Here is an 18,782-nt window from a genome sequence, read left to right on the forward strand (position 1 = left end):
TTTCAGCCTCCATATTATCTGCGTGGAGTTTGCACATTCTTCCCTTGTCTGTGTGAGATTCTCATGGGTTCTCCAGTTTCTGCCCACAGTCCAAAGCTGTGCATGTTAGTTGGATTGGTCATGCTCAATTGTCCATAGTGTTCACAGGTTTCTGGGTTCGATGCATTAGTCAGGGGTAAATGCAAGGGAATGGGCCTGGGAAGGTTAATCGTTGGAAGGTTGGTATGGATTTGTGAGGCCGAAGGATCTGTTTCCACACTGCAGGAATTGTATAAAAATAAGAATGGTAATGATTACTGTAGAATTCTTTTTTTAAATCGCACATTGCTGTGATGAAGAACAATGAAGGAGAGAGAGTGCAATAGGCCGTTCCTTCTCAGGCAGATGACATTTTCTCCCTCTCTGAGCTGAATCACACAGTAATGTCATCCTCTCCCAAACTGGACCATGTGAGATCTCCTTGTACATTGTCCAAACTATGTCTCCATCACATTCCCTGTTCCACGTAGGTACATCATTGCTGCTGTCATACACAGAGCCATACCCTTAGCAGAAGATGGTCTCGTTCGATTTGAAGATATGTTTATATGTCCCTGCGTCATTAAAAATATAACATGTTTAATGTATTCAGAATAACTGTATCAAAATAAATGCATTTTTTTAGCAAATACATAAATTGCTGGAAAAGCTCGGCAGGTCTGTCAGCAACGAGATGCCTTTTGCATGCTGCAGTTGTTCCAGCCTCCACCACTTCCTCTGATATCATTCAATACACACAGCACCCTCTGTGTGAAATGGTACCACTTAGATGTCTTGAAAACCTTTCCCCTCTCACTTTCAACCAATCTCCTCTAGTTTTGGATGCCCCTAACCTGGGGAAAGATCCTGACTACTCACCCTACCCATGACCATTCTGATTTTATAACCCATTACTGCTGTGAAATGTGAATCCAATCAACACGAATAGCTGTACTTTCAGTCATCCTGGGCCTAAATTCTGAAATGCAATACTGACACCTCTTCCTTCTCCATCAAGTCACAATTCTAAATCCATTTTCATCAGTTTGTTCAGATGTATCATGAGACACTTCTGTGGGTTTTACACCTGGACCTTTGTGCCCGGAGTTAGGGAAACTAGCATCACTCAGCAATACCCATAAAGCTGTAACAGTATTCTCCTGTGTGTTTGTTCATCAGCCGGTTCTGACATGCTGTGACATACCACTGCAATAGGCAGGACTTGAATCCAGGCCTTCTAGTCCAGAGCTAGGAACACCACCACACAAGTTCAGGAATTGGAATCAAATCCAGAGCTCTGGCTCAGAGACAGGGACACTACCAACTAAACTACCATACCCAGATTTTGGGTCATATTTTAAGTGCCCACTTTCAGCTCGGTATGGATTTGTTATAATCAGGTTACCATTACTGAATTACAAACAACACGTTGTATTGTTAAATGCAAGATATTTGTCTCAACTGTAGGATATTGAGTGTACTTGCTATGCTATCGAAATTAACTATGAACATCTGTAATGGCTATTATCTGTAGTCTGCAATATTAAGGAAAGAAATCCTGCAGACACAGTCTGCCCAATGAAGGGTCTCGAATAGATATTTATTACTGAACACCAGAGACGGAGAAAGAACATAATTTCTAGTCCCAAAACACTGATCACTCTTACCCAACTCTAATTGTGTTAGACTATGTCTGCAATCTGTCCCTCCTCTCCCTAACCATACAAGGCAAACCAAGCTCAGGGTCTTTGTGAAAATCAAGCCCGGAGTGTGCAGGCCTTCTGGAGAGGGTGATGGTATTTTACAATTGAAGGTGGAGGGTGATGAGGCAGTAATATATTACACTGGACTGAGGGGTGGCTGATGGAGTTTAGTTTGGATTAATGTGAGGTATTGGATTTGGTAAATCAAACAAGAGCAGGACCTATACAATTAAAAGCAGGGCCTTTGGCAGTATTGTAGAACAGAGGCCTAGTCCGTCACGTATGATTCTTTAAAAGTTGCATCTCATATAGATAATGTGGTTAAGAAAGTGTTTAGCACACTTTCTTCAATGGTTAGACCATTACATATCGGAATTGGGACGTCATGTGGTTGTACAGGACATTGGTGAGACATGTCCTGGAATACTGTGTCCAGCCTGGTCACCCTGCCCGCTCATTCCATAGGCACACCACCATCTGGGTGAAAACGCTGTCCCTTAAGTCTCTTTTAAATGTTTCCCCTCTCACCTTAAGCTCATGTCCTCTAATTTTGGAGGACGCTTAGAAAATATCTTGATTATTCACTTGGATATCATTGACCTTGATATTATTAAGCTGGAGAGGGTTCAGAAGCGTTTAACCTGGATGTTGCTGGAAATGGAGGGATTGAGCTATAAGGGGAGGCTGGATAGGCTGGGACTTTTTTCACTGGAGAGTATGAGATGGAGGGGTAACTATACAAAGGTTTATAAAATAATGAGGGGTACAGAGAAGCTGAAGGGCTGATGTCTTTTCCCGAGGGTTGGGGATTCAAATTTGAGGGATATTTTAATGTGCGAGCAAAATGTTTTACAAAAGTCATGAGAGGTAATTATTTTAGACAGAAGCTGGCTTGTGTGTGGAATGAACTTCCAGAGGAAGTGGTGAAAGCAGGGACAGTTACAACGTTTAAAGGACCTTTAGATCAGTACATGGATAAGACGTCAGTTTGGATGGTGCTATGAGCAGCTGCCCTCTCCCTCCCTCTCTCTGAATGAATCCCTGTTGGTTTTCACCCTCTGCCAATGCCTGTGTAGTGGCGTGGGGAGGCCAGCAGAGGGTGGTATTGCATCACTGCCAGACCTGCCCAACACAGAGACTGCCAGACCTGCCCCACACAGAGACACACAGATACACGCACAGCAATTGTTAGGACACGGCATGAAGCCCATCTGGTAACTTAAATGAAACATAAAGAAATGCTCAATTCGACTCATAAACTGTTAAAGTATGAGTGATAGATCTGCCAAATTCCACTGTTTAAATAAAAATATCAATTGATGTTTTCACTATGAAAGTGAACATTTTACATCAACTATGCACAACTCTGGGACCCCCTTCCTCTTAACTGCTAATTACCCGACTCCAGCTCTATAGCAACATACTGTGCCTGGGTCTGCCACCCTCTCATACCACAGGAGCTTGTAAGCTCTCAGTTCAGAGCAGCATTCACCCTCTCTTAAAGGTACAGTACACACTTTCAACTTCATCACATTATACCCTGATGAATATAGAGAAGTGGAACCTATCTGCATTTCTCTTGCTCTGTGGTTTATCAATATTTCATCTACTCTGTCTAGTACATGTCGGGGATTTTGTTGCTCCATTGACAGCATGTCCGTGGGACACTGTCCGTGGGAATATATCAGTATTTCACTTGCTGACAATCGTGTGTGTGGGGCAGGATTTCAGTTGCTTCATGGGGACTGTGATGCTATGACAATCTCAATGTTTGTAGATGGCACCGAACCTGGAAAACTCTGAAGTCTATGGAGGAGAGTGTGGAACTCTAAAAGGACAGTGACACGTAGGTGTCGTGTTCAGGTGTAAGGCAGGTGGGGCTCAGTGCAGAGCTGTGTGAGGTGATACACTTTGGTAGGAAAGACAATGAAAGACAATTTAAAACAGGCTGTACCATTATAAAGGGGGTGCAGGAACAGGAGGCTCTGGGTGTATATGAGCACAGATTTTTGAAGATGTCAGGATAAGTGAGGAGAGCCGTAACTATCACAGATTAGTTTCAGTATCTGAGCTGGTTACAGGGGGAGGTATAGGAGGGAGTCTCCGTGCTCCCTTCCTGGGAGATGGTGGTGACGATTTGTTGTGAACCCACCCTCCTGCCCACCGAGACTATGGGGATTCCATTTGTACCAGCTCGACACAAAAGGGAGATGGCATCAGGGCCACAGCTTCTAAGTTGTGCCGGGGGGAAACAGTGCTGCCAGTGGGTTTAAAGTGAGAATTGCCCTTCACTGAACATTGCTCCTTACTCGGTCGGTGGGACGTGGATGTTTCAGAATCTCCACACGAGGCGTCCCGGTCCTCTCCGACTCGTACCAGGGTCCTCCCGACATGGTGGGGGGAGGGGGAGGGAATGGATATCGGGCACTCCACCAACCGGCTTGGCCCTTTCTGTCCTATTCCAGGCTGTTTCTCCTAGAATGGGAGGAAGAGAGGGAGGGAGTGAGGGAGGGAATGGGTGTGGTCCTACTGTTAGTGTCAGTTAGGTGGGGAGGGGGTCATGGTGAGTCGTCCGCCGCGAGTCAGTATACAGTGTTGAAGCAATGCAGTGTTATTAGTGTGGGGGTGAAGTGGAGGGTGGGGAGAGAGAGAGAAAGAGACAGAGACAGAGAGAGAAGGTGCACCATGCGGCAGTGAGAGTGGTGGACCATGAGTCTTGTTCAGGGGTCGGTAGTATATCAGATATAAGTGAGTGTGAGGGAGCAGGGAGAATGCAGTGACTCTTATCCTGACAGAGCAGGGAAGGATATTGATGCTTGTCGGTATTGCTGGGCATTTCTTCAGACCACAGATACTGCACTGAGCTGGGTGGGGAGCTCAGACCATGCTCGGTGGGTCTGGTAGTGTCGCCCCCTCTGGGAACAGAATGGTCTTCCTCTGTACTAGCTCATCCACCAGGACCTCCGTGCCCCTGTCGACAAACCGTGGTGTAATCGCCCATGATCTGCCATGCTCCGGGTAAACTGTGCATGGCAGCTCCTAACGGAGAAAGCTAAAACATGTGCCCATTGGCCTTTCAAAGATGACATCAGTGTCTGGGATCACGGAATATCCAGGGGCGCCCGGGCGATCGTGAGTACCTCCAGCCATGATGGGTGGGAGAATCGAGCTGGTATTGAATGGGGTGGGCTGGGTAGTTAATGAGGTGAGTTCGATAGCACCAGGAAACTAGCTCAGCCTCGTGTGGATGATCACTCTGTCACACTCATGGAAAATCAAACAAAGATAAATTATTGTTAGAATCTGCCCAATGAGGCTTAGATTCTGTTGCAACTATTTCCAGTAACAAAGATGCAGAACAAATGATCATCTGACTCTACACCAATATCCCTTTTTCCCATCTTTCCTGGGAAGACTGGCTCATGTAACAGGATGCTATCGAATAGTCTACATTTCTGCATTCTGAAACCTGGGAATACATCCTTCCATGACACTGTATCTCAGTCTCACCCTCTCTGTCTATACCCCAAACCCCTCCCATGTGGTAATATTTAATCTGATTCCCCCACCATTTCTCTCTGGCAGTGATGTTCGCACCCACAGCACCCCCTTGTCCGGGCACAATGGAAGGATGGAGCTGTAAATGGATGGGAGCTGCACATCCCGTCACTTCCAGCATGGGCTGCAAGTTTCCCCACACTGGGCAGGGATCCAACCCAGTGTTACAGATCAATGAACTGGGGTGGTGTACACAGTCCTACATGCTGGGAGGGTAACTGCTCCTAGGTTACAGATCAATGCACTGGGGTGGGGTACACAGTCCCTACATACAGGGAGGGTAACTGCTCCTGGGTTATAGATAAATGCACTGGGGTGGTATACAACAGCTCTACATGCTGGGAGGGTAACTTCTCCTGGGTTATAGATCAATGCCCTGGGGTGGTATATACAACAGCTCTACATGCAAGGAGGCTAACTGCTCCTGGGTTACAGAATAATTCATGGGTGATCACTGCACAGTTCGCTGTGCTGGTCAGACTATCTGGTTGAGGTTTATAGATATTGCAATGATATGGTTTGTGTAGCTCCTTATGCTGGATGGATATTTGTTTGAGGTTCACACATTCGTGCCCTGCTGTGGTCTCCAAAGCTCCCAGTGCTGGACAGATATCTAGTCGAGGTTTATAGATCAATGCACTGCTGTGGTCTGCACAGCTCACCATGCTGGACAGATATCTAGTCCAGGTTTATACATCAATGCACTGCTGTGGTCTGCACAGCTCCCGGTGCTGGACAAATATCTAGTCCAGGTTTATAGATCATTGCACTGCTGTGGTCTGAACAGCTCCCGGTGCTGGACAGATGTCTAGTCCGGGTTTATAGATCAATGCACTGCTGTGGTCTACACAGCTCCCCGTCCTGGACAGATATCAAGTCTGGGTTTATAGATCAATGCACTGCTGTGGTCTACACAGCTCCCCGTGCTAGACAGATATATAGTCCAGGTTTATACATCAATGCACTGCTGTGGTCTGCACAGCTCCCGGTGCTGGACAAATATCTAGTCCAGGTTTATAGATCATTGCACAGCTGTGGTCTGAACAGCTCCCGGTGCTGGACAGATGTCTAGTCGGGGTTTATAGATCAATGCACTGCTGTGGTCTACACAGCTCCCCGTGCTGGACAGATATCAAGTCTGGGTTTATAGATCAATGCACTGCTGTGGTCTACACAGCTCCCCGTGCTGGACAGATATCTAGTCCGGGTTTATAGATCAATGTACGGCTGTGGTCTGCACAGCTCCCTGTCCTGGACAGATATCTAGTCTGTGTTTATAGATAAATGCACTGCTGTGGTCTACACAGCTCCCCGTGCTGGACAGATATCTAGTCTGGGTTAAGAGATCAATGCACTGCTGTGGTCTGCACAGCTCCCTGTGCTGGACAGATATCTAGTCCGCGTTTATAGATCAATGTACTGCTGTAGTCAGCACAGCTCCCTGTGGTGGACAGATATCTCGTCTGTGTTTCCATAACAATGCACTGCTGTGGTCTACACAGCTCCCCATCCCGGACACATATCTCGTAAGGTGTAATAGATCAATGCACTGCTGTGGTCTACACAGCTCCCTTTGCTGGTCAGATATCTTGTCTGGGTTTATAGATCAATGTACTGCTGTGGTCTGCACAGCTCCCTGTCCTGGATAGATATCTAGTCTGGGTTTATATATCAGTGCACTGCTGTGGTCTACACAGCTCCCTGTGCTGCACAGGTATCTAGTCTCGGTTTATCGATCAATGCACTGCTGTGGTCTGCACACCTTCCCATCCTGGACACATATCTAGTCCACGTTTATAGATCAATGCACTTCTGTGGTCTGCACAGCTCACTGTGCTGGACAGCTATCGAGTCTGGGTTTATAGCTCAATGCACTGCAGTGGTCTGCACAGCTTCCGTGCTGGACAGAGATCTCGTCCGGTGTTATAGATCAATGCACTGCAGTGGTGTGCACAGCTCCCCGTGCTGGACAGATATCCAAACTGGGTTTATAGATCAATGCACTGCTGTGCTCTGCACAGCTCGCCGTGCTGGACAGATATCTTGTCTGGGTTTATAGATCAATGCACTGCTGTGGTCTGCACAGCTCCCCGTGCTGGACAGATATCTTGTCCGGGTTTAGAGATCAATGCACTGCAGTGGTCTACACAGCTCCCCGTGCTGGACAGATATCTAGTCCGGTGTTATCGATCAATGCACTGCTGTAGTCTGCACAGCTTCCCGTGCTGGACAGATATCAAGTCCGGGGTTATAGATCAATGCACTGCTGTGGTCTGCACAGCTCCCCGTGCTGGACAGACATCTAGTCTGGGTTTATATATCAATGCACTGCTGTGGTCTGCACAGCTCCCTGTACTGGACAGATATCTAGTCTGGGGTGATAGATCAATGCACTGCTGTGGTATGCACAGCTCCCCGTGCTGGAGAGATATTTAGTCTGGGTTTATAGATCAATGCACTGCAGTGGTCTGCACAGCTCCCCGTGCTGGACAGATATCTAGTCTGGGTTTATAGATCAATGCACTGCTGTGGTCTGCACATTTTCCCGCCCTGGACAGATATCTAATCCGGGTTTATAGATCAATAAACTGTTATGGTCTGCACAGCTCCCCGTGCAGGACAGATATCTAGTCCGTGTTTATAGATCAATGCACTGCTGTGGTCTGCACAGCTCCCTGTCCTGGACAGATATCTCGTCTGGGTTTATAGATCAATGCACTGCTGTGGTCTACACAGCTCTCCATCCTGGGCAGATATCTAGTCCGGGTTTATAGATCAATGCACTGCTGTGGTCTACACAGCTCCCCTTGCTGAACAGATATCTAGTCCGGGTTTATAGATCAATGCACTGCAGTGGTCTGCACAGCTCCCCGTGCTGGACAGATATCTAGTTCTGGATTATAGATCTATGCACTGCTGTTTTCTGCACCGTTCCCAGTCCCGGACCGATATCGAGTAAGGTGTTATAGATCAATGCACTGCTGTGGTCTACACGGCTCCCTATCCTGGACAGATATCTGGTCTAGGTTAATAGATCAATGTACTGCTGTGGTCTGCACAGCTCCCCGTGCTGGACAGATATCTAGTCTGGGTTTATAGATCAATACACTGCTGTGGTCTACACAGCTCACGGTGCTGGACAGATATCTATTCGGGGTTTATAGATCAATGCACTGCTGTGGTCTGCACAGCTCCCTGTGGTGGACAGATATCTTGTCTGGGTTTACTTATCAATGCACTGCTGTTTTCTGCACCGTTCCCTGTCCAGGACCGATATCGAGTAAGGTGTTATAGTTAAATGCACTGCTGTGGTCTACACAGCTCCCTGTGCTGGACAGATATCTAGTCTGGGTTTATATATCAATGCACTGCTGTGGTATGCACGGCTGCCTGTCCTGGACAGATATCTAGTCTAGGTTAATAGATCAATGCACTGCTGTCGACTGCACAGCTCCCCGTGCTGGACAGATAACTAATCTGAGTTTATAGATCAATGCACTGTTGTGGTCTGCACAGCTCCCCGTGCAGGATAGACATCTAGTCTGGGTTTATAGATGAATGCACTGCACTGGTCTGCACAGCTCCCCGTGCTTGACAAATGTCTCGTCCGAGGTTATAGATGAATGCACTGCTCTAGTCTGCACAGCTCCCCTTGCTGGACAGATACCGAGTCCGTGGTTATAGATCAGTGCACTGCTGTAGTCTGCACAGCTCCCTGTCCTGTAAAGATATCTTGTCCGGGTTTATAGATCAATGCACTGCTGTGGTCTGCACATTTTCCCGCCCTAGACAGATATCTAATCCGAGTTTATAGATTAATGAACTGTTGTGGTCTGCAAAGCTCCCCGTGCAGGACAGATATCTAGTCTGGGTTTGAGATTAATGCACTACTGTGGTCTGCACAGCTCTGGATCCTGGACAGATACCTAGTCTGGGTTTATATATCAATGCACTGCTGTGGTCTGCACAGCTCTGCATCCTGGACAGATATCTAGTGTGGGTTTATATATCAGTGCACTGCTGTGGTACACACAGCTCGCTGTGCTGGACAGATATCTAGACCGGGCTTATAGATCAATGCACTTCTGTGGTCTGCACAGCTCCCCGTCCTGGACAGATATCTAGTCTGGGTTTATAGATCAATGCACTGCTGTGGTCTGCACAGCTCTCCATTCTGGACGGATATCTAGTTGGGTTTATAGATCAATGCACTGCAGTGGTCTGCACAGCTCCCCATGCTGGACAGATGCCTAATCCGGTGTTATAGATTAATGCACTGCGGTCGTCTGCACAGCTCCCCGTGCTGGACAGATATCTAGTCTGGGTTTATAGATCAATGCACTGCTGGGGTCTGCACAGCTCCGCGTGCTGGACAGATATCAAGTCCGGGGTTATAGATCAATGCACTGCTGTGGTCTGCACAGCTCACTGTGCTGGACAGATCTTTAGTCTGGGTTTATAGATCAATGCACTGCTGTGGTCTGCACAGCTCCCCGTGCTGGACAGACATCTAGTCTGGATTTATATATCAATACACTGCTGTGGTCTGCACAGCTCCCCGTGCTGGACAGACATCTAGTCTGGGTTTATATATCAATGCACTGCTGTGGTCTGCACAGCTCCCTGTCCTGGACAGATATCTAGTCTGGGGTGATAGATCAATGCACTGCTGTAGTCTGCACAGCTTCCCGTGCTGGACAGATATCAAGTCCGGGGTTATCGATCAATGCACTGCTGTTGTCTGCACAGCTCCCCGTGCTGGACAGACATCTAGTCTGGGTTTATATATCAATGCACTGCTGTGGTCTGCACAGCTCCCTGTACTGGACAGAAATCTAGTCTGGGGTGATAGATCAATGCACTGCTGTGGTATGCACAGCTCCCCGTGCTGGACAGACATCTAGTCTGGGTTTATGTATCAATGCACTGCTGTGGTCTGCACAGCTCCCTGTCCTGGACAGATATCTAGTCTGGGGTGATAGATCAATGCACTGCTGTGGTCTGCACATTTTCCCGCCCTGGACAGATATCTAATCCGGGTTTATAGATCAATAAACTGGTGTGGTCTGCACAGCTCCCCGTGCAGGACAGATATCTAGTCCGTGTTTATAGATCAATGCACTGCTGTGGTCTACACAGCTCTACATCCTGGACAGATAATTAGTCCGGGTTTATAGATCAATGCACTGCAGTGGTCTGCACAGCTCCCCGTGCTGGACCGATATCTAGTTCTGGATTATAGATCTATGCACTGCTGCTTTCTGCACCGTTCCCAGTCCCGGACCGATATCGAGTAAGGTGTTATAGATCAATGCATTGCTGTGGTCTACACGGCTCCCTATCCTGGACAGATATCTGGTCTAGGTTAATAGATCAATGTACTGCTGTGGTCTGCACAGCTCCCCGTGCTGGACAGATATCTAGTCTGGGTTTATAGATCAATACACTGCTGTGGTCTACACAGCTCACGGTGCTGGACAGATATCTAATCGGGGTTTATAGATCGAGTAAGGTGTTATAGTTAAATGCACTGCTGTGGTCTACACAGCTCCCTGTGCTGGACAGATATCTAGTCTGGGTTTATATATCAATGCACTGCTGTGGTATGCACGGCTGCCTGTCCTGGACAGATATCTAGTCTAGGTTAATAGATCAATGCACTGCTGTCGACTGCACAGCTCCCCGTGCTGGACAGATAACTAATCTGAGTTTATAGATCAATGCACTGCTGTCGACTGCACAGCTCCCCGTGCTGGACAGATAACTAATCTGAGTTTATAGATCAATGCACTGTTGTGGTCTGCACAGCTCCCCTTGCTGGACAGATATCGAGTCCGTGGTTATAGATCAGTGCACTGCTGTAGTCTGCACAGCTCCCTGTCCTGGACAGATATCTTGTCCGGGTTTATAGATCAATGCACTGCTGTGGTCTGCACATTTTCCCGCCCTAGACAGATATCTAATCCGAGTTTATAGATTAATGAACTGTTGTGGTCTGCAAAGCTCCCCGTGCAGGACAGATATCTAGTCTGGGTTTGAGATTAATGCACTACTGTGGTCTGCACAGCTCTGCATCCTGGACAGATATCTAGTCCGGCGTTATCGATCAATGCACTGCTGTGGTCTGCAATCCTCCCCGTGCAGGACAGATATCTAGTCTGGGTTTATATATCAATGCACTACAGTGGTGTGCACAGCTCTGCATCCTGGACAGATAGCTCGTCCGGGGTTATAGATCAATGCACTGCTGTGTTCTGCACAGCTCACTGTGCTGGACAGATATCTAGTCTGGGTTTATAGATCAATGCGCTGCTGTGCTCTGCACAGCTCCCGGTGCTGGACAGATATCTAGTCTGGGTTTAAAGATCAATGAACTGCTGTGGTCTGCACAGTTCCCCGTGATGGACAGATATCTCGTCCGGGTTTATCGATCAATGCACTGCTGTGGTCTGCACAGCTCCCTCTGCTGGACAGATATCTAGTCTGGGTTTTCAGATCAATTCACTGTTGTGGTCTGCACAGCTCCCTGTCCTGGACAGATATCTAGTCTGGGTTTTTAGATCAATGCACTGCTGTGGTCTGCACAGCTCCCCTTGCTGGCAGATATCTAGTCTGGGTTTATAGATGAATGCACTGCTGTGGTCTGCACAGCTCCCCTTGCTGGACAGATATCTAGTCCGTGGTTATAGATCAGTGCACTGCTGTAGTCTGCACAGCTCCCTGTCCTGGACAAATATCTAGTCCGGTTTTATAGATCAATGCACTGCTGTGGTCTGCAGAGCTCACGGTGCTGGACAGATATCTAGTCTGGGTTTAAAGATCAATGCACTGCTGCGGTCTGCAAAGCTCTCCATTCTGGACGGATATCTAGTTGGGTTTAGAGATCAATGCACTGCTGTGGTCTGCACAGTTCCCTCTGCTGGACAGATATCTAGTCTGGGTTTACAGATCAATCACTGTTGTGGTCTGCACAGCTCCCTGTCCTGGACTGATATCTAGTCTGGGTTTATAGATCAATGCACTGCCGTGGTCTGCACAGCTCCCCGTGCTGGACAGATTTCGAATCCGGGGTTATAGATCAATTCACGGCTGTAATCAGCACAGCCCCCCGTCCTGGACAGATATCTAGTCTGGGTTTTGAAATTAATGCACTGCTGTGGTCTACACATTTTCCCGCCCTGGACAGATATCTAATCCGAGTTTATAGATCAATGAACTGTTGTGGTCTGCAAACCTCCCCGTGCAGGACAGATATCTAGCCTGGGTTTATATATCAATGCACTACTGTGGTCTGCAAAGCTCTGCATCCTTGACAGACATCTAGTCCGTGGTTACAGATCAATGCACTGCTGTGTTCTGCACAGCTCACTGTGCTGGACAGATATTTAGTCTGGGTTTATAGATCAATGCACTGCTGTGCTCTGCACAGCTCACGGTGCTGGACAGATACCTAGTCTGGGTATATAGATCAATGCACTGCTGTGGTCTGCACAGCTCCCCGTGCTGGACAGATATCTACTCCGGCGTTATAGATCAATGCACTGCTGTGGTCTGCAAACCTCCCCGTGCTGGACAGATATCTCGTCCCGGTTTATAGATCAATGCACTGCTGTGGTCTGCACAGCTCCCTGTTCTGGACAGATATCTCGTCCGGGTTTCGATCAATGCACTGCTGTGGTCTGCACAGCTCCCTCTGCTGGACAGATAACGAGTCTGGGTTTACAGATCAATTCACTGCTGTGCTCTGCACAGCTTCCTGTCCTGGACAGATATCTAGTCTGGGTTTATAGATGAATTCACTGCAGTTTTCTGCACAGCTCCCCGTGCTGGACAAATGTCTCGTCCGGGGTTATAGATGAATGCACTGCTGTAGTCTGCACAGCTCCCCTTGCTGGACAGATATCGAGTCCGTGGTTATTGATCACTGCACTGCTGTAGTCTGCACAGCTCCCAGTCCTGGACAGATATCCACTCCGGGTTCATAGATCAATGCACTGCTCTGTTCTAAACAGCTCCTCGTGCTGGACAGATATCTAGTCTGGGTTTATAGACCAATGCACTTCTGTGGTCTGCGCAGCTCCCAGTGCTGGACAGATATCTACTCCGCGTTTATAGGTGAATGCACTGCTGTGGACTACACACATTTCCATCCTGGACAGATATCTAGTCGGGGTTTATAGATCAATGCACTGCTGCGCTCTGCACATTTCCTGGTGATGGACAGATATCTAGTCTGGTTTTATACATCAATGCAATGCTGTAGTCTGTACAGCTCCCCGTGCTGGACAGATATCAAGTCCGGGTTTATAGATCAATGCACTGCTGTGGTCTGCACAGCTCCCTCTGCTGGACAGATAACGAGTCTGGGTTTACAGATCAATTCACTGTTGTGGTCTGCACAGCTACCTGTCCTGGACAGATATCTAGTCTGGGTTTTTAGATCAATGCACTGCTGTGGTCTGCACAGCTCCCCTTGCTGGACAGATATATAGTCCGTGGTTATTGATCAGTGCACTGCTGTAGTCTGCACAGCTCCCTGTCCTGGACAGATATCCACTCCGGGTTTATAGATCAATGCACTGCTGTGTTCTGCACAGCATCCTGTGGTGGACAGATATCTTGTCTGGCTTTACATATCAATGCACTGCTGTGGTCTGCACAGCTCCCCGTCCTGGACAGATATCGAGTAAGGTGTTATAGATTAATGCACTGCTGTGGTCTACACAGCTCCCCGTGCTGGACAGATATCTAGTCTGGGTTTATAGATCAATGCACTGCTGTTGTCTGCACAGCTCTGCATCCTGGACAAATATCTAGTCTGGGTTTATATATCAGTGCACTGCTGTGGTCTACACAGCTCCCTGTGCTGGACAGATATCTCGTCCCGTTTTATAGATCAATGCACTGCTGTGGTCTGCACAGCTCCCCATCCGGGACACATATCTAGTCCAGGTTTAAGGATCAATGCACTGCTGTGGTCTGCCCAGCTCCCTCTGCTGGACAGATATCTCGTCTGGGTTTTCAGATCAATTCACTGTTGTGGTCTGCACAGCTCCCCGTGCTGTACAGATATCTCGTCCGTGCTTATAGATCAATGCACTGCTGTAGTCCGCACAGCTCCCCTTGCTGGACAGATATATAGTCTGGGTTTATAGATGAATGCACTGCAGTTTTCTGCACAGCTCCCGTGCTGGACGAATGTCTCATCCGGCTTTATAGATGAATGCACTGCTGTCGTCTGCACAGCTCCCCTTGCTGGACAGATATCCAGTCCGTGGTTCTAGATCAGTGCACTACCGTCGTCTGCACTGCTCCCTGACCTGGACAGATATCTGGTCCGGGTGTATAGATCAATGCACTGCAGTGGTCTGCACATTTTCATGCCCTGGACAGATATCTAATCCGAGTTTATATATCAATGCACTGCTGTGGTCTTCACAGCTCTGCATCCTGGACAGATATCGAGTCCGGGGTTATAGATCAATGCACTCCTGTGGTCTGCACAGCTCACTGTGCTGGACAGATGTCTAGTCTGGGTTTATAGATCAATGCACTGCTGTGGTCTACACAGCTCACCGTCCTGGACAGATATCTAGTCTGGGTTTATAGATCAATGCACTTCTGTGGTCTGCACAGCTCCCGGTGCTGGACAGATATCTAGTCCGCGTTTATAGGTCAATGCACTGCTGTGGTCTACACAGCTCCACGTCCTGGACAATTATCTAGTCTGGGTTTATATATCAGTGCACTGCTGTGGTCTACGCAGCGCCTTGTGCTGGACAGATATCTAGTCCAGGTTTATAGATCAATGCACTTCTGTGGTCTGCACAGCTCACTGTGCTGGACAGATATCTAGTCTGGGTTTATAGATCAATGCACTGCTGTGGTCTGCTCAGCTCCCTGTCCTGGACAGATATCTAGTCTGGGAGTATAGATCAATGCACTGCTGTCGTCTGCACAGCTCTCCATCCTGGACGGATATCTAGTCCGGGTTTACAGATCAATGCAGTGCAGTGGTCTGCAAAGCTCCCCGTGCTGGACAGATATCTAGTCCGGTTTTATTGATTAATGCACTGTTTTAGTCTGCACAGCTCCCCGTGCTGGACAGATATCTAGTCTGGGTTTATAGATCAATGCACTGCTGTGGTCTGAACAGCTCCCCGTGCTGGACAGATATCGAGTCCGGGGTTATAGATCAATGCACTGCTGTAGTCTGTACAGCTTCCGTGCTGGACAGATATCAAGTCCAGGGTTATAGATCAATGCACTGCTGTGGTCTGCACAGCTCACTGTGCTGGACAGAACTCTAGTCTGGGTTTATAGATCAATGCACTGCTGTGGTCTGCACAGCTCCCACTGCTGGACAGATATCTAGTCTGGGTTTATATATCAATGCACTGCTGTGGTCTGCACAGCTCCCTGTCCTGGACAGATATCTAATCTGGGTTTATAGATCAATGCACTGCTGTGGTCTGCACAGCTTTCCATCCTGGACAGATATCTCGTCCGGGTTTATAGATCAATGCACTGCTGTAGTCTGGACAGATCCCCGCCCTGGACAGATATCTAGGCCAGGGTTATAGATCAATACACTGCTGTAGCCAGCACAGCTCCCAGTGCTGGACAGATGTCGAGTCTGGGTTTAAATATCAATGCACTGCTGTGGTCTGCGCAGCTCTGCATCCTGGACCGATATCTAGTCTGGGGTGATAGATCAATGCACTGCTGTGGTATGCACAGCTCACTGTTCTGGACAGATATCTAGTCTGGGTTTATAGATCAATGCACTGCTGTGGTCTGCACAGCTCCCCGTCCTGGACAGATATCTAGTCCGGGGTTATAGATCAATGCACTGCTGTGGTCTGCACAGCTCCCCGTCCTGGACAGATATCTAGTCCAGGGTTATAGATCAATGCACTGCTGTGGTCTGCACAGCTCCCCGTGCTGGACAGATATCTACTCCTGATTTATAGATCAACGCACTGCTGTGGTCTGCACAGCTCTCCATCCTGGACAGATATCTGGTCCGGGTTTATAGATCAATGCACTGCTGTGGTCGACACAGCGGCCCGTCCTGGACAGATATCTAGTCTGGGTTTAAAGATCAATGCAGTGCAGTGGCCTGCACAGCTCCCCGTGCTGGACAGATTTCTAGTCCGGGGTTATAGATCAATGCACTGCTGTGGTCTGCACTGCTCCCTGTGCTGGACAGATATCTAGTTTGGGTTTATAGATCAATGCACTGCTGTGGTCTGCACAGCTCCCTATCCTGGACAGATATCTAGTCTGGGTTTATCGATCAATGCACTGCTGTGGTCTGCACAGCTCCCCGTCCTAGACAGATATCTAGTCCGGGTTTCTATATCAATGCACTGCTGTGGTCTGCACAGCTCCCCGCCCTGGACAGATATCTTATCCGAGTTTATAGATCAATGCACTGCTGTGGTCTGCACAGCTCCCCGTGCTGGACAGATATCTCGTCCCGGTTTATTGATCAGTGCACTGCTGTGCTCAGCTCATCTCCCGGTGCTGGACAATATCTAGTCCGGGGTTACAGATCAATGCACTGCTGTGGTCAGCCCAGCTCCCGGTGCTGGACAGATATGTAGTCCGTGTTTATAGATCAATGCACTACTGAGGTCTTCACAGCTCCCGGCGCTGGACAGATATCTAGTCCGGGTTTATAGATCAATGCACTGCTGTGGACTACACAGCTCCCGGTGCTGGACAGATATCTAGTCTGGGTTTATAGATCAATGCACTGCTGTGGTCTGTACAGCTCCCGGTGCTGGACAGATATCTAGTTTGGGTTTATAGATCAATGCACTGCTGTGGTCTGCACAGCTCCCTATCCTGGACAGATATCTAGTCTGGGTTTATCGATCAATGCACTGCTGTGGTCTGCACAGCTCCCCGTCCTAGACAGATATCTAGTCCGGGTTTCTATATCAATGCACTGCTGTGGTCTGCACAGCTCCCCGCCCTGGACAGATATCTTATCCGAGTTTATAGATCAATGCACTGCTGTGGTCTGCACAGCTCCCCGTGCTGGACAGATATCTCGTCCCGGTTTATTGATCAGTGCACTGCTGTGCTCAGCTCATCTCCCGGTGCTGGACAATATCTAGTCCGGGGTTACAGATCAATGCACTGCTGTGGTCAGCCCAGCTCCCGGTGCTGGACAGATATGTAGTCCGTGTTTATAGATCAATGCACTACTGAGGTCTTCACAGCTCCCGGCGCTGGACAGATATCTAGTCCGGGTTTATAGATCAATGCACTGCTGTGGACTACACAGCTCCCGGTGCTGGACAGATATCTAGTCTGGGTTTATAGATCAATGCACTGCTGTGGTCTGTACAGCTCCCGGTGCTGGACAGATATCTAGTCCGGCGTTCTCGATCAATGCCCTGATCTGATCTGTGCATTGTTCCCCTCTGAACAGATTGCTGGATTTCATTGATCAGTGTAATGAATGAATCGGGACAGATTGATGGTTTGTACTGCGCAGTACACTGGCCTGGTCTCCACAGTGTTCCACGGTGAACAGATATCTCCTCTGGGTGTATGGTGTCTCGGCTGGTTCGGTGAGGTGGATTGAGAATGTGGTATATCTCACCATTTCAGCTGATCTGGCAATGCCTTTAGTTCCCATTCCTGTGATTGGACCCTCCATCTCTCACCGCATTAACGTTACAGTGTGTCCAGGCACAGTACATCATGGTGGGGTGGGTAGGTGGGAAAGGTGATGGACAGGTCAAGGGCTTAACTGGAACATTCTGTCCCTGACATTCTATAACTGACATTCCCCGGAACGTCCTGTCCCTGACATTCTATAACTGAAATTCTCCGGAACGTTCTGTCCCCAACATTCTATACCTGACATTCCCCGGAACGTCCTGCCCCAAACATTCTATACCTGACATTCTCCCGGAACGTTCTGTCCCTGACATTCTATAACTGACATTCCCCGGAACGTTCTGTCCCTGACATTCTATAACTGACATTCCCCGGAACGTTCTGTCTCTGACATTCTATAACTGACATTCCCCGGAACGTTCTGTCCCTGACATTCCATAACTGACATTCCCCTGAACGTTCTGTACCCAACATTCTATAACTGACGGATCGCCGCCCTCGCCTTCCGCCAACTCGCCTACTGCCCCCCAGCCTTCTGCACCCCCTCATCTTCCACCAGCCTTACCTTCCGCCCCCCCGCCTCCCGCCCCCCGCCTTCTGCCCCCTGACCTTCTACAATCCCCTGGACTTCCGTCCTCCCGCCTTCCGTCCCCCCTCGCCTTCCGTCTTCCTGCCTTCTGTCCCCCCTCGCCTTCCACACCCCCCTCGCTTTCCGCCTCCCCTCCTTCTGCTCCCCTCACCTTCCGCCCTCCCTCACCTTCTGCTCCCAACGTTCCGCCCCTCACCTTCTGCCCCCCTGACCTTCCGCACCCCCCACCTTCCTTCCCCATCACCTTCCACCCCCTCGCCTTCTGCACCCCCTCG

The sequence above is a fragment of the Chiloscyllium punctatum genome, chromosome 14 (assembly GCF_047496795.1).
Source record: "Chiloscyllium punctatum isolate Juve2018m chromosome 14, sChiPun1.3, whole genome shotgun sequence".
NCBI lineage: Eukaryota > Metazoa > Chordata > Chondrichthyes > Orectolobiformes > Hemiscylliidae > Chiloscyllium > Chiloscyllium punctatum.